Raw genomic sequence first — 14,735 nt, 5'->3', positions numbered from 1 at the left:
AGATCAGACGTCTAGATTAGAACACTGAACTACTGTTGCCGTGATATAATTGATTAGAAAAAAAATCCCTTCCTTTTCCCGTTTGGCAGTGCGTCGCCCATATCGCCCTAATGAACACACCGCCCCTGGTCTGCTGTGGCACAATTTCCTTCTGTGGATCTCCTGTAAAGAGGGACAGAGTGAGTTCTGCTCTCTAGTGACCACTAGCGGAAGTTGATATATTACACATGTAAATCTGGTGTGGAAAAGCTGACCTCTTCAGTGTGCAGTAGATGGTGACTAGAAGAGCTCCAGGAGTCAGGACAACCCCCACCACCACCACAGGAACCCAGGGAAACACTGCTGCAGGATCGTGAGTTTGTGTCAAGAGGTTAGAACATATGTATTTTAAATCAGTCATACAACAGAGCACCAGAAAGAGAATATGACCAAATAAAAACAGAACATGACATACTTACACATTACATTAATATGGACAGGAATGGAAGTCTCTGTCCCTTTAATGTTGCTAGCCTCACAGTATTATTCTCCACTGTCTTCAGCGTTGATGTTGTGATGTTGTTTTTATATAACATTGCTAATTTGACTCATTATTATTGTTAATCTGTCTGTGTGTTTCTCCAATGAGCATGCAACGGTTAGGTAGGTGTACTTACATTGAAAGTCTGCAGGCACAGAAGAAGAGTTGAGGCGTCCATATTTATTCTCAGCCTCACAGTAGTATTCTCCACTGTCCTCAGAGCTGATGTTAGTGATGTTGTATCTCTGTCCTGATGCTTTTGGTGAGGTTACATTCTTCTTGTACCAGGTGTATTTGTCCACAGGTGGGTTGGCATCACTGCTGCAGGTCAGAGTCACTGAACTGCCCTCCATCTGGTGGACAATATGTAACAATACAGTGTTTTAAAACAGTGTTTTACATGAGGAGCATCATGGAACTTGGATGTATGATTGTATGAGTGAAATATAAATATGTGTGATTCTCTCATCAAAATAGGTGATGGTTAGGTGTACTTACACTGAACGTCCACAGACACAGAAGAAGAGTTGAGCCCTCCATATTCATTCTCAGCCTCACAGTAGTATTCTCCTCTGTCCTCAGAGCTGATGGAGGTGATGAGGAAGGTGTTTTCAGATCCTTTCAGTGACGCTCCGTTCTTCTTGTACCAGGTGTATTCGTCCACAGGTGGGTTGGCATCACTGCTGCAGGTCAGAGTCACTGAACTGCCCTCCACTATTTCACCAGATGGACTGATGCCACGATGTTCTACGTTTTCACTGATGTTAAACACAGTGGATATAGTCAAAGTTAAATTAACAATGAGTAAAAAAAAGCGTACTACTGTACTGTACTCACCAGTGGCGGCTCCTGAAAAAATTCTCAGGGGGGGCAATTTTTCTGATGATTTAGGTGACCTACACACATTTTAAAAAAGATATGTCCAGCAACAACATGAAGACAGGGGCAGCATATAAGTCAATGCCAGAAGCATTTATTGACTGATCTCAAAAGTGTTGGCTTACAAAAGCAAAATAAGTTGTCACAGTAAAAATAATCAAGGGTGTTCTTTCACATTCCTCAACACTGCATAAACAATATGCATTTCCATAAACAAATGAAATATCAGCTGAAAATACAGCATCTTGGTATTTGTTCAGATTGCAGGATCAACAAGAGCTTTTACCACATTTTTTGCCTCATGGTTGAATTGGAAATATGTGCACCTGAGCATAATTCACAACAAGCAAGCAGGAGCTTTTGATAGAGGCTACTGAAAACATTGATGCAAGTTATTGGTAATAAGAAATTTTTATAGACTTCCATATTCTGCCCTCTTGTATAGATTTGTGAAAATGAACAGTGATAGACATTTTGCCTGAAAACAGAATTTCAAAAAATATTTCTAGAAAAGGTAAACACAGCTATCTGTATGGCTTTGTAAAAATGAACAACCATATTCTGGCCAATTGTATAGATTTGTAAATATGAACAACCATATTCTGGCCAATTGTATAGATTTGTAAAAATGAACATGAACAGATTATTATTATTTTTTTACTTTTTTTAAAATGAAAAATAACTATTTTAAACAACATCAACTGTGAACTGATTTGGGCGTGTGTGTGTTACAGAGACAGACAGGGAGGGACAAAGAGAGAGAGAGGCTACATTACTTGTACTGAAACTGTTCTCTTCTCTCTTTCAATGCAGCAAAGCGGTCAATTACTTTCTCATTTAAATCAGGCATGCTGAGGACTAGTTCCCTCTCCATGGAAAGCATGGCCAGTGCATTCAGACGTTCCTGGCCCATTGAATTTCGCAGGAATGTCTTAACTCGTGTCAAAGTTGAGAAACATCTCTCAGCTTCAGCTGTTGTCATGGGAGTAGTTATGAGGATGTTCAACAGAGTCACAGTCTCAGAGAACGTCTCCTGGAGGTTGTAGCTCATGAGAACCTGGTACAGTGCCAGTGCACCACAGTTTGACTTTCTCGTCGTCGGCAAAAAGACCGTTCAGTCTCTCCAAAAGCACACTGGCGATTGAGACTGAGGTTGATTCCGAGATGGGAAGGAACTCAAAAAAGCGCTCCTGCACTTTGTGGTTGCTATCTATGTACCTCAGCACAAGCACCAGCTGTGTCTGTGTAGAAACGTCCGTGGTCTCGTCAGCTTGGATAGCTACGAAGTTCGCCGACTTCACCTCCTCCACAATATGTTCCCTCATGACCGCTAGCATACACTCCAGTAGCTCGTTTTGAATGGTCTTTGATGTGAACTTCTTTCAAAGCGACAATCGCGTTGCACTGAACGCTATCCATCTTGAGTGAGAGAGTAGTACGTGAATTGATTGACGCTGCTACCGGCTCTTTTCTTAGTTACGTTCATGGTTATGTTACGTATGACGAAAGCGCGTAAGTGCAAGCCCTCAGAAACCCATAGAGATTGTATTGAAAGCTCTGATATTTGAAAAAAAAAGATTTTACATTACAGTCTATGAGAGACTTCTGGGGCGATTTTCAACCTGACTGAAATCGCCCCAAAAGGGGCGGGGCCATTTGAAGCACGACTTTAGCCTGATTGGACATTTAGTGGCAGATCAGACGTCTAGATTAGAACACTGATAACTACTGTTGCCGTGATATAATTGATTAGAAAATAAATCCCTTCCTTTTCCCGTTTGGCAGTGCGTCGCCCATATCGCCCTAATGAACACACCGCCCCTGGTACTCACACTGCAGGAGAGCTGAGATCCACCTGGTCTTTTACAGTACAGGAGTAACTGTCTTCATCCTCACTGCTGATGGAGTACATGGGGGAGGATTATATATATAATACATTCTGTCCATTCTTGTACCAGATGTAGGTGGGGTTGGGGTTGTCAGTCAGAGTACAGGTGGTGCTACAGGTCAGTGTCACCTTACCTTTCTCTGTGGCAGGAGTCACCTCCACCTGCAGACCTGAAATGATACGTATAATATCACATACACCTCTGTGTTAACAGGATGGTTAAAAAGTGAAGCGATACTCAGCTGAGTCCTCCTCTCTCAGGTCTGTGATTCTCAGGATGGAGGGACCTTTGTATCGCCATCTCTCTTTGGTACTCTGAATACATATGTGTTTCTCAGTGAGGTCCACGGTGACATTCCCCACCCAGAGAGAGGGACAGGGGGACCTGAGGACGAGAGGAAAGGAGGGAGGGGACTATGGTCAGAACACATCCATTAAGATGGTAAAATGACACCAATTGCACTGGTGTTATCCAGACCTGGGTTTAAATAGTATTTCAAATTGTTGAAATATTTTGAGCGTTTGCTTGAGCCTGCCTGGAGTGCCAGATTGATGTTTTTCTTTGCACTTTTGGGACTATTCTGTTTGCTCCATTGCACCAAACAAGCTCAATCATCAAGTACAGCTAGTTCAAGTATATGAAATACACTATTTACACCCAGCTGTGTTTCCAACCCCTTCTGCCATTGTAGCCTTGAGCAAGGCATATAAATGCCTAATTGCTAATGCTACCTGGGTAATGCTCTGAGGCTTACCCAGTGTTCCCAGACTGTTGTGTAAATAGCGTGTCAGGGGGGTTGGGTGCTATGACAGTAATAATACTAATTTCTGTTGTACTGATAAATAAAGACCTATTCGAAGGGACTTTTATTTAGAAAATTCCTTACGAATGATGTCAAATAAATGTGTTAAGACTGTTGTAAGGAATGATACAGCAACAATAATGAAGGGGTTAAGACTGGTTTCATAAATGTGTAATGTATACCCCCTTCATATAATGTGGTACTGAGGGAATATTTTACATTATTTTATCACGTTATCATCATGGCTGACCAAAGGCCTGTTGATGAGAACCATTATTATTAATGTTTGATTGCTGCATGCTATTTAGACAAGTCATTTATGTCAATCACCAGTAATACATAAAATATGCCTATGGTACACATTTCAGACTGATTAACTGAATAAGGAAAATGCAACATGTGTTTGACAGTTTGACGTCTCATTGTGTTACTCAACGGTGTTGGTTTTGAAGAAGTCAGCAAGAACAACAGGAAGAGAGGTTTCTTGTGTTGCAATCTTATCTTTGCCTCCTGTGCCTTCACCAAACTCTGTCAAAACTGTTGTTACTGCAGGCTAACTCAGAATGTATGAAAATAGATCAATTTTCTTGTTAAAACTCTGGATAAAACAGGACCTTCCTTCAGACTCAGTCAAAATGTTGTAGCCATGTGTCTCATGCCGGGTACATAATGGTACATAAAAACATATTTTATTAGATGAACGGTTGAAGTTATATGTCATTCTTCAAAAAAGTTGTTACTCACCTGATAACATAATAACCACCGGAAAGCATAATAACTTATTACATTAAGCGGAAAAAGTTATTACTTTAACCGTTCAACATTTTATTACGTTATCCGGCAAGTTATTACATTAACCCCCTAGAGTCAATCTATATAAGTAACCTAATAAAAAAAATCCCCTTCAAAATCCATCAGTTTAAGTTTAGAGATACGTTTTTTTGCATTGGATGCATCTCAATCCACTGCATCCGCCGATGTCGCACTTCCACATCTGTGTTGAAAGGTGGCAGAGCTAGAGCGGTGTTTATCAGACGATGAGACATCCGGAGAATCGCAGAAATGTCTGTAGTGTCCGAACGGTTTTCCTCTACAACTCCCAAAAGTGTCAGGGGACTCGTCTGAAGTCGGTACCGTCGATGTGCCAACTTCTGTTTGGTGGTGTCTGAACCGTTTGGGCTATAAATTAATGGGTGTTCTCCGTTTTGCTCCATGACCCCCACAAGTGTCACGGGACTCATCTGAAGGTAACCGGTACCGTTTAAAAAAACTAATGGAAGTATGAAGGTAGTTTTGTGCCTATCCAAAAAAAAGGGATTAAATATGTGTAAAAAATAAATATATAGAGCACCAGTCAAAAGTTTGGACATACCTACTCATTCAAGGGTTTTTCTTTATTTTTACTATTTTCTACATTGTAGAATAATAGTGAAGACACCAAAACTATAAAATAACACCTATGGAATCATGTAGTAACCAACAAAGTGTTGAACAAATCAAAATATATTTTATATTTGAGATTCTTCAAATAGCCACCCTTTGCCTTTATGACAGCTTTGCACACTTTTGGCATTCTCTCAACCAGCTTCACCTGGAATGCTTTTCCAACAGTCTTGAAGGAGTTCCCACATATGCTGAGCACTTGTTGGCTGCTTTTCCTTCACTCTGCTGTCCGACTCATCCTAAACCATCTCAATTGTGTTGAGGTCAGGGGATTGTGGAGGCCAGGTCATCTGATGCAGCACTCCATCACTCTCCTTCTTGGTAAAATAGCCCTTACCCAGCCTGGAGGTGTGTTGGGTCATTGTCCTGTTGAAAAACAAATGATAAATCAAATCAAATTTTATTGGTCACATGCGCCGAATACAACAGGTGCAGACATTACAGTGAAATGCTTACTTACAGCCCTTAACCAACAGTGCATTTATTTTAAACATTTACATTTTAGTCATTTAGCAGACGCTCTTATCCAGAGCGACTTACAGTTAGTGAATACATATCTTTTTTATACTGGCCCCCCGTGGGAATCGAACCCACAACCCTGGCGTTGCAAACGCCATGCTCTATCAACTGAGCTATATCCCTGCCAGCCATTCCCTCCCCTACCCTGGACGACGCTGGGCCAATTGTGCGCCACCCATGAGTCTCCCGGTCGTGGCTGGCTGCGACAGAGCCTGGATTCGAACCAGGATCTCTAGTGGCACAGTTAGCACTGCGATGCAGTGCCTTAGACCACTGCGCCACTCAGGAGTTCTCTCTGAGGAGAGTTCTCTCTAAACAAAAAAAGTAAGAATAAAACAACAACAAAAAAAGTGTTGAGAAAAAAAGAGCAGAAGTAAAATAAAGTGACAGTAGGGAGGCTATATATACAGGGGGGTACCGTTGCAGAGTCAATGTGCGGGGGCACCGGCTAGTTGAGGTAGTTGAGGTAATATGTACATGTGCATATTGTAGTCTGGGTAGCCATGATTAGCTGTTCAGGAGTCTTATGGCTTGGGGGTAGAAGCTGTTGAGAAGTCTTTTGGACCTAGACTTGGCACTCCGGTACCGCTTGCCGTGCGGTAGCAGAGAGAACAGTCTATGACTAGGGTGGCTGGAGTCTTTGACAATTTTGAGGGCCTTCCTCTGACATCGCCTGGTATAGAGGTCCTGGATGGCAGGAAGCTTTGCCCCAGTGATGTACTGGGCCGTACGCACTACCCTCTGTAGTGCCTTGCGGTCAGAGGCCAAGCAGTTGCCATACCAGGCGGTGATGCAACCAGTCAGGATGCTCTCGATGGTGCAGCTGTAGAATTTTTTGAGGATCTGAGGACCCATGCCAAATCTTTTTAGTCTCCTGAGGGGGAATAGGCTTTGTCGTGCCCTCTTCACGACTGTCTTGGTGTGTTTGGACCATGATAGTTCATTGGTGATGTGGACACCAAGGAACTTGAAGCTCTCAACCTGTTCCACTACAGCCCCGTCGATGAGAATGGGGGCGTGCTCAGTCCTCTTTTTTTTTCCTGTAGTCCACAATCATCTCCTTTGTCTTGGTCACGTTGAGGGAGAGGTTGTTGTCCTGGCACCACACGGCCAGATCTCTGACCTCCTCCCTATAGGCTGTCTCATCGTTGTCGGTGATCAGGCCTACCACTGTTGTGTCGTCGGCAAACTTAATGATGGTGTTGGAGTCGTGCCTGGCCATGCAGTCATGGGTGAACAGAGAGTACAGGAGGGGACTGAGCACGCACCCCTGAGGGGCCCCCGTGTTGAGGATCAGTGTGGCAGATGTGTTGTTACCTACCCTTACCACCTGGGGGCGGCCCGTCAGGAAGTCCAGGATCCAGTTGCAGAGGGAGGTGTTTAGTCCCAGGATCCTTAGCTTAGTGATGAGCTTAGAGGGCACTATGGTGTTGAATGCTGAGCTGTAGTCAATGAATAGCATTCTCACGTAGGTGTTCCTCTTGTCCAGGTGGGAAAGGGCAGTGTGGAGTGCGATACAGATTGCATCATCTGTGGATCTGTTGGGGCGGTATGCAAATTGGAGTGGGTCTAGGGTTTCTGGGATTATGCTGTTGATGTGAGCCATGACCAGTCTTTCAAAGCACTTCATGGCTACAGACGTCAGTGCTACGGGTCGGTAGTCATTTAGGCAGGTTATCTTAGAGTTCTTGGGCACGGGGACTATGGTGGTCTGCTTGAAACATGTTGGTATTACAGACTCAGTCATGGACATGTTGAAAATGTCAGTGAAGACACTTGCCAGTTGGTCAGCACATGCTCGGAGTACACGTCCTGGTAATCCGTCTGGCCCTGCGGCCTTGTGAATGTTGACCTGCTTAAAAGTCTTACTCACATCGGCTACGGAGAGCGTGATCACATAGTCATCCGGAACAGCTGGTGCTCTCATGCATGCTTCAGTGTTGCTTGCCTCGAAGCGAGCATAGAAGTGGTTTAGCTCGTCTGGTAGGCTTGTGTCACTGGGCAGCTCGCGGCTGTGCTTCCCTTTGTAGTCTGTAATAGTTTTCAAGCCCTGCCACATCCGACGAGCGTCAGAGCCAGTGTAGTATGATTCAATCTTAGACCTGTATTGACTCTTTGCCTGTTTGATGGTTCGTCGGAGGTCATAGCGGGATTTCTTATAAGCGTCCGGGTTAGAGTCCCGTTCCTTGAAAGCGGCAGCTCTACCCTTTAGCTCAGTGCGGATGTTTCCTGTAATCCATGGCTTCTGGTTGGGGTTTGTACGTACGGTCACTGTGGGGACGACATCATCGATGCACTTATTGATGAAGCCAGTGACTGATGTGGTGTACTCCTCAATGCTGTCTGAAGAAACCCGGAACATGTTCCAGTCTGTGCTAGCAAAACAGTCCTGTAGCTTAGCATCTGTGTCATCTGACCACTTTTTTACTAACCGAATCACTGGTGCTTCCTGCTTCAGTTTTTGCTTATAAGCAGGAATCAGGAGGATAGAGTTATGGTCAGATTTGCCAAATGGAGGGCGAGGGAGAGCTTTGTATGTGTCTCTGTGTGTGGAGTAAAGGTGGTCTAGAGTTTTTTTCCCTCTGGTTGCACATTTAACATGCTGGTAGAAATTAGGTAGAACGGATTTAAGTTTCCCTGCATTAAAGTCCCCGGCCACTAGGAGCGCTGCATCTGGATGAGCGTTTTCCTGTTGATTAATGGCCTTGTACAACTCGGCCGCGAAGGATATCATACAGACACCCGACAAGGCCCAAATCCCCGTCATTCGCGTGAGGAAGAGACGGAGATATCGCGGCCTATTTATTGCCTTACCTCCATAACTTACTACATTCGCACACTGTATATATATTTTCTGTTTGTATTTTTGACTTTATGTTTTGTTTACCCCATATGTAACTCTGTGTTGTTGTTTTTATCGCACTGCTTTGCTTTATCTTGGCCAGGTCGCAGTTGTAAATGAGAACTTGTTCTCAACTGGCTTACCTGGTTAAATAAAGGTGAAATAAAAAGAAATAAAATAAAACAGCGGCTGGAACCAAAAATCTCCAATTTGGACTCCAGACCAAAGGACACATTTCCACCGGTCTAATGTCCATTGCTCATGTTTCTTGGCCCAAGCAGGTCTCTTCTTATTATTGGTGTCCTTTAGTAGTGGTTTCTTTGCAGCAATTCAACCATGAAGGTCTGATTCACACAGTCCCCTCTGAACAGTTGATGTTGAGATGTGTCTGTTACTTGAACTCTGTGAATAATTTATTTGGGCTGCAATTTCTGAGGCTGGTAACTCTAATGAACTTATCCTCTGCAGCAGAGTTAACTCTGTGTCTTCCATTCCTGTCGCAGTCCTCATGAGAGCCAGTTTCATCATAGCGCTTGATGGTTTCTGCGACTGCACTTAAATAAACTTTCAAAGTTCTTGAAATGTTCCATATTGACTGACCTTCATGTCTTAAAGTAATGATGGACTGTCGTTTCTCTTTGCTTATTTGAGCTGTTCTTGCCATAATATGGACTTGGTCTTTTACCAAATAGAGCTATCTTCTGTATACCCCCATACCTTGTCACAACACAACTGATTGGCTTAAAAGCAAATTAACCTTTAAGAAGGTAGACCTGTTCATTGAAATGCATTCCAGGTGACTAACTCATGAAGCTGGTTGAGAGTGTGAAAAGCTGTCATCAAGGCAAAGGGTGACTATTTAAAGAATCTCAAATCTCAAATATATTTGTTGGGTTACTACATGATTCCATATGTGTTATTTCATAGGTTTGATGTCTTCACTATTATTCTACAATGTAGAAAATAGTAAAAATAAAGAAAAACCCTGGAATGAGTTGGTGTGTCCTAACCTTTGACTGGTACCGGTGCGTCAATTGACTATTATTTATTTTTTTATTTTTACCATCAGGAGAAATTCAAGAGCTAAAAATATTTTTAAAGCTTTTGTCAATATTATCAATATTAGTCACTGAGAAAAGTAGGCCTATTAACAAACATCAAACATTGGGAAATGGCCAAATCCCATGGATAAAGATCAGGAACTATAGATAGTAAACAGATAGGTACATAATCAATCCCATTTATCATCACTATACATCATTATCAATACAAGGAAAGAGAATTTAACTCCAGCATTTACTCAAAAGTTAAAGTTCATGGTCTGGAAAACCTTCTAGATATGATAGCAAAAGAATAGAGTTGTGAGGCCTAGCTTTGGTTTGAAACCGGGGTTCTCTTCAGTCCATGTTCTGTGGTGGTTCTCCTCAGTCCATGTTCTGTGGTGGTTCTCTTCAGTCCATGTTCTGTGGTGGTACTCTTTAGTCCAGTTTCTGCCACTTAGATTTCCCCAGTCACTTAGATGTTCTCACAATCCTGGATGGAGGGCTAAGTGTCTCCGTGAGGGGCTGTGTCACTGGGGAAGTCCCTCACTCTCTGAAATAAAAGAAAATGCATGAGCACTACGAGTCACTTTATCACTTTCCCTAAAGACAAACAAACACATTAATTCATTCATAATAAGAGACTTACTGCAAGAGTGTCGTAGTCAGGGGACCTGCTCTCCATGTTCAGACCTGTGTACATGTCACTGTTAGGGTCAGTGCGGATACTCTGGAGAGAGAGAGAGAGAGAGAGAGAGAGAGAGAGAGAGAGAGAGAGAGAGAGAGAGAGAGAGAGAGAGAGAGAGAGAGAGAGAGAGAGAGAGAGAGAGAGAGAGAGAGAGAGAGAGAGAGAGAGAGAGAGAGAGAGAGAGAAAGCAGTGTCAAGGTAACAGTGAAAATAGTATGAAATGACACCAGGTGTGGAGATGGACGTACAGTAGGTGTAACTGATAGAATCACCTGTGTGTCTCCTGTGGCATCACACTTCCTCCTGTGGATCTCCTGTAATGAGGGACAGAGTGAGTTCTGCTCTCTACTGACCTCTAGCGGAAGTTGGTTGCGTTGACAGTCTCAGATATATTTCAAATATATGTATCTGTCTAGGAAATGCTGACCTCTTCAGTGTGCAGTAGACTGTGACTCGAAGAGCTCCAGCAGTCAAGACCGCCCCATCCCCCACCACAGGAACCCAGGGAAACACTGCTGCATCTGGAGTCATAAATAATCAACTAAACATTAATATAATAATACAGAATATCAATGAAATATTTGTTAAAGGGATAATCCACTCCAGAATGAAACTCCTGCCAATTTGGTGATAGTCTATGTTTTATGAGTGGGTAAAACATATATTTTCAGCCTGATTTAACTTCTAAGTGGTCCGTCTATGAAATCAGGAATTTATATTGTGCCGTCTCATCACGATAAGGTTCTCGTCATATAGAAGAGATAGGGAATATCAAACTATCACATTTCATAAGGCTTTTAAAAAAGGACCTGCACTCTCCATCACCATAGCAGCCAATAGTGTATGATATGGACATACTTGTCTAGAACACATCCATCCATCTATATATCCACAAATTATATATTTTGCTGAAAGGTGCACAAAATAAACAGTGGACCAAATGATTCAACACAGTTTTTCCTTCAACAACGTGCTTTTCTCTCTCTCACCCTGTGTGTGTGAGTGTGTGGGCTCTGGGCCGTTGCGTTGCCGTAGGGGATCTTATAAGCCAACACATAATTATAAACCAAAGTGTAATAAGCCAAAGTATAATGATTAATATTAGCTTGAAACTTGTTGTTTTGTATGAAAGTATTGAAGATGAAACTTTACCTGCTACGGTGATCATCAGAGCTGTAGAGTTTATAGATCCTATTTTATTCTCAGCCTCACAGTAGTATTCTCCACTGTCCTCAGAGCTGATGTTAGTGATGCTGTAACTCTGTCCTGATGCTTTTGGTGAGGTTACGTTCTTCTTGTACCAGGTGTATTTGTCCACAGGTGGGTTGGCATCACTGTTGCAGGTCAGAGTCACTGAACTGCCCTCCACTATTTCATCAGAGGGACTGACTGACACTGAGGTGTTCTTTGGTTTATCTGATAAAGGACCATTATAAAGACATGAACATCTTGGTTATAGTATGCTTTAGGACCAATGCAGTTAAAATGGTTGATTTCATTAAAACTAAGATGTTTGTTCCTCAAATAATCCAACAATGTTCTTTACAAATGTAATGTCGATGTTTACGATCCATTACATTTTACAGGATAGATTGAAATAATTACATTTAGAAACATTAGCATATGCTCTAAAGTTCCAATTTGATGTTACCTAAAACTGGAGATAGATACAAAAATACTCACATGTGACAGTGAGAGTCTCTTCAGGAGAGGGGAGATCCTCATGGCCTTCTACAGCACAGGAGTATCTGCCTGCATCCTCACTGCTGACTGGGAATAGGCTATAGACAGGAGAGGAGGTGTTGCTGTTTGGTATAGGCTGTCCATTCTTATACCAACTGTAGGCTGTGATGGGGTCCAGTGTACATTTGGTTCTACATGTCAGTGTGACATTCTCCCTCTCTGACACAGATGTAGGAGCCATCTCCAACACAACATCTAGAGTAAAAGGAAACAAATCATTATTCTCCTCCTATATATGTCATCTTATGTGAAATATTAGATTGTTTTTTTCTGTCACATACCACTACTGTGTCTGTATGACTGCCCTTAATAAGGTCATTACAGTAATAGATGTGAGATGTGTGACAGATTACCTGTGACAGTCAGGGAGACAGGTGAGCCAGCAAACTTTCCTCCGGATGTTATCAATCTGAACCTGTATCCAGCAGAGTCACTCAATCTCAGGTCTGTGATTCTCAGGGTACAGTCACTCTTCTTATCCCCAAGGTACTCAATATGACCCTCATACCCTGGCACCAAGCTCAGATCTTCAGGATCCATACCAGACCATTTAGTAAACCAGAAAGCTTTTTTGATCTCATGATAACTGGGATATGTGTAAGAGCAGGATATGTCCACTGTTGACCCCTTCAAGGCACAGATCCTCTGATGGGTGTAAGTCACACTCCAACAGTTCTTACCTGAAATACAAAAAGACAATATAACACCTTATATAAATCTTTAATTACAATACTTACCGGCATACATTGATGGTTTTTATAAAGTAGTAGAAAACAAACTAGTTACACACTTTACAGTAGTGAAAACCTTCATTATTGAATAATGATCAATATTTATTGATTAATTGGCATTAGTCTCACAACCTGAAACAAAATTGTATTTGCATTTTTAAAAAGTCCACACTCACACACTGCAGGATAGTGGAGAGCCACTTGGCCTTTTACAGCACAGGAGTAGCCGTCTTCATTGTTACTGGAGACTGGGTCTTTGTACTGGGGGGAGGTGCTCTCATCTAGATTATGTCCGTTCTTGTACCAGATGTAGGTGGGGTTACCAGTCGGAGTACAGGTGGTGCTACAGGTCAGTGTCTTATCCTGATGTCCACCAGTCACCTTCACCTGAAGACCTGGAGAAAAACAATATCACTGTAAATCCCTTTATCACTGACTTATCACACTAATACAAAGATGGAAGAGATCCTATGTTATACAGACATAAATACAAACCAAGACAATTCTCCTGAACTAAATGGAATTCAATAGTTTAGCTTTATTGAATGTAACTGTACCTGTGACAGACAGAGTGACTCCAGGATCACCAGTATATCTCCCTCTGGTCTGATCTGTTATAAATCTGAACTTGTACGTAGCTGAGTCACTCTCTCTCAGGTCTGTGATTGTCAGGGTGTGGACAGTCTTCTTATCTCTATGGTACGTCACACGACCTTTGTAGTCTGGGTCATCACTCAGACTCACAGGATTCCCAGCAGCATCATTTTTAGTGAACCAGAGGGTTGTTGTGACTCTACCACTGGGATATGTGTAAGAGCAGGACAGTTCCACTGTTGACCCCTTCAAGGTCCAGATACTCTGAGTGGAGCATGTCACACTCCAGCCATCTACACCCATCACTGAACAGTCACACAACACAAGGGTATTACATTAAGCCAAGGTCTATTGGCTCACACTGACAGTAAGGTTTGTCCACACTTTGTTGCCTAGTTGCTGAGTTGAGTGTCAATGAAAACCACAGATAAGCATCACTCTATGAGGTGTGAAAGATAACTATTTAAGTGAAGTGGAGACGCCTTACAGAACACACCAGAATAATGTTATGATTCTTAACCTTTTAGACATGTTTGTAGATTGTTAAACAGAGCAACTAAAATATAAGAATGAGACCATACCTGCTACAGACCAGAGAAAGACCACCAACACACTTCCTGCTGTTCTCAAGGCCATTGTTGCATCTCCCACCCTGCAGTCTTAGAAACATAAACAACAACTCACTCTATAGCTGGTGAATAACTACACCTGATACATTGAAGTATAAACTGTAAATGGGGTACAGGGCCTCATTACTGAAAATGAACCAGGCTCACACACACATGTACACACACACACACACACACACACACACACACACACACACACACACACACACACACACACACACACACACACACACACACACACACACACACACACACACACACACATGTACACACACACACACACACACACACACACACACACACACACACACACACACACACACACACACACACACAACCTCACACAACCACACACAACCACACACACACCCACCCACAGGGAAGGCCCATAAGGCCCATGGAGTCTGTATCAGATT

At 42.6% G+C, this 14,735-nt stretch overlaps 1 long non-coding RNA gene across 1 annotated transcript; it reads left to right on the top strand.

Annotated features, from left to right (window-relative positions):
- The first annotated feature begins 274 nt into the window (after window positions 1-274).
- On the top strand, window positions 275-4,708 carry LOC311126120. The gene is made up of 3 exons (XR_014612949.1): window positions 275-370; window positions 1,103-1,186; window positions 3,185-4,708. It is a non-coding gene; the product is annotated as an uncharacterized lncRNA (long non-coding RNA).
- The last annotated feature ends 10,027 nt before the right edge of the window (window positions 4,709-14,735 follow it).

Source organism: Coregonus lavaretus (assembly GCF_964263955.1).
Source record: "Coregonus lavaretus genome assembly, contig: HAP1_SCAFFOLD_653, whole genome shotgun sequence".
NCBI lineage: Eukaryota > Metazoa > Chordata > Actinopteri > Salmoniformes > Salmonidae > Coregonus > Coregonus lavaretus.
Note: the sequence above shows the minus strand (reverse complement) of the source record. Positions and strands in the feature narration are given on the sequence as shown.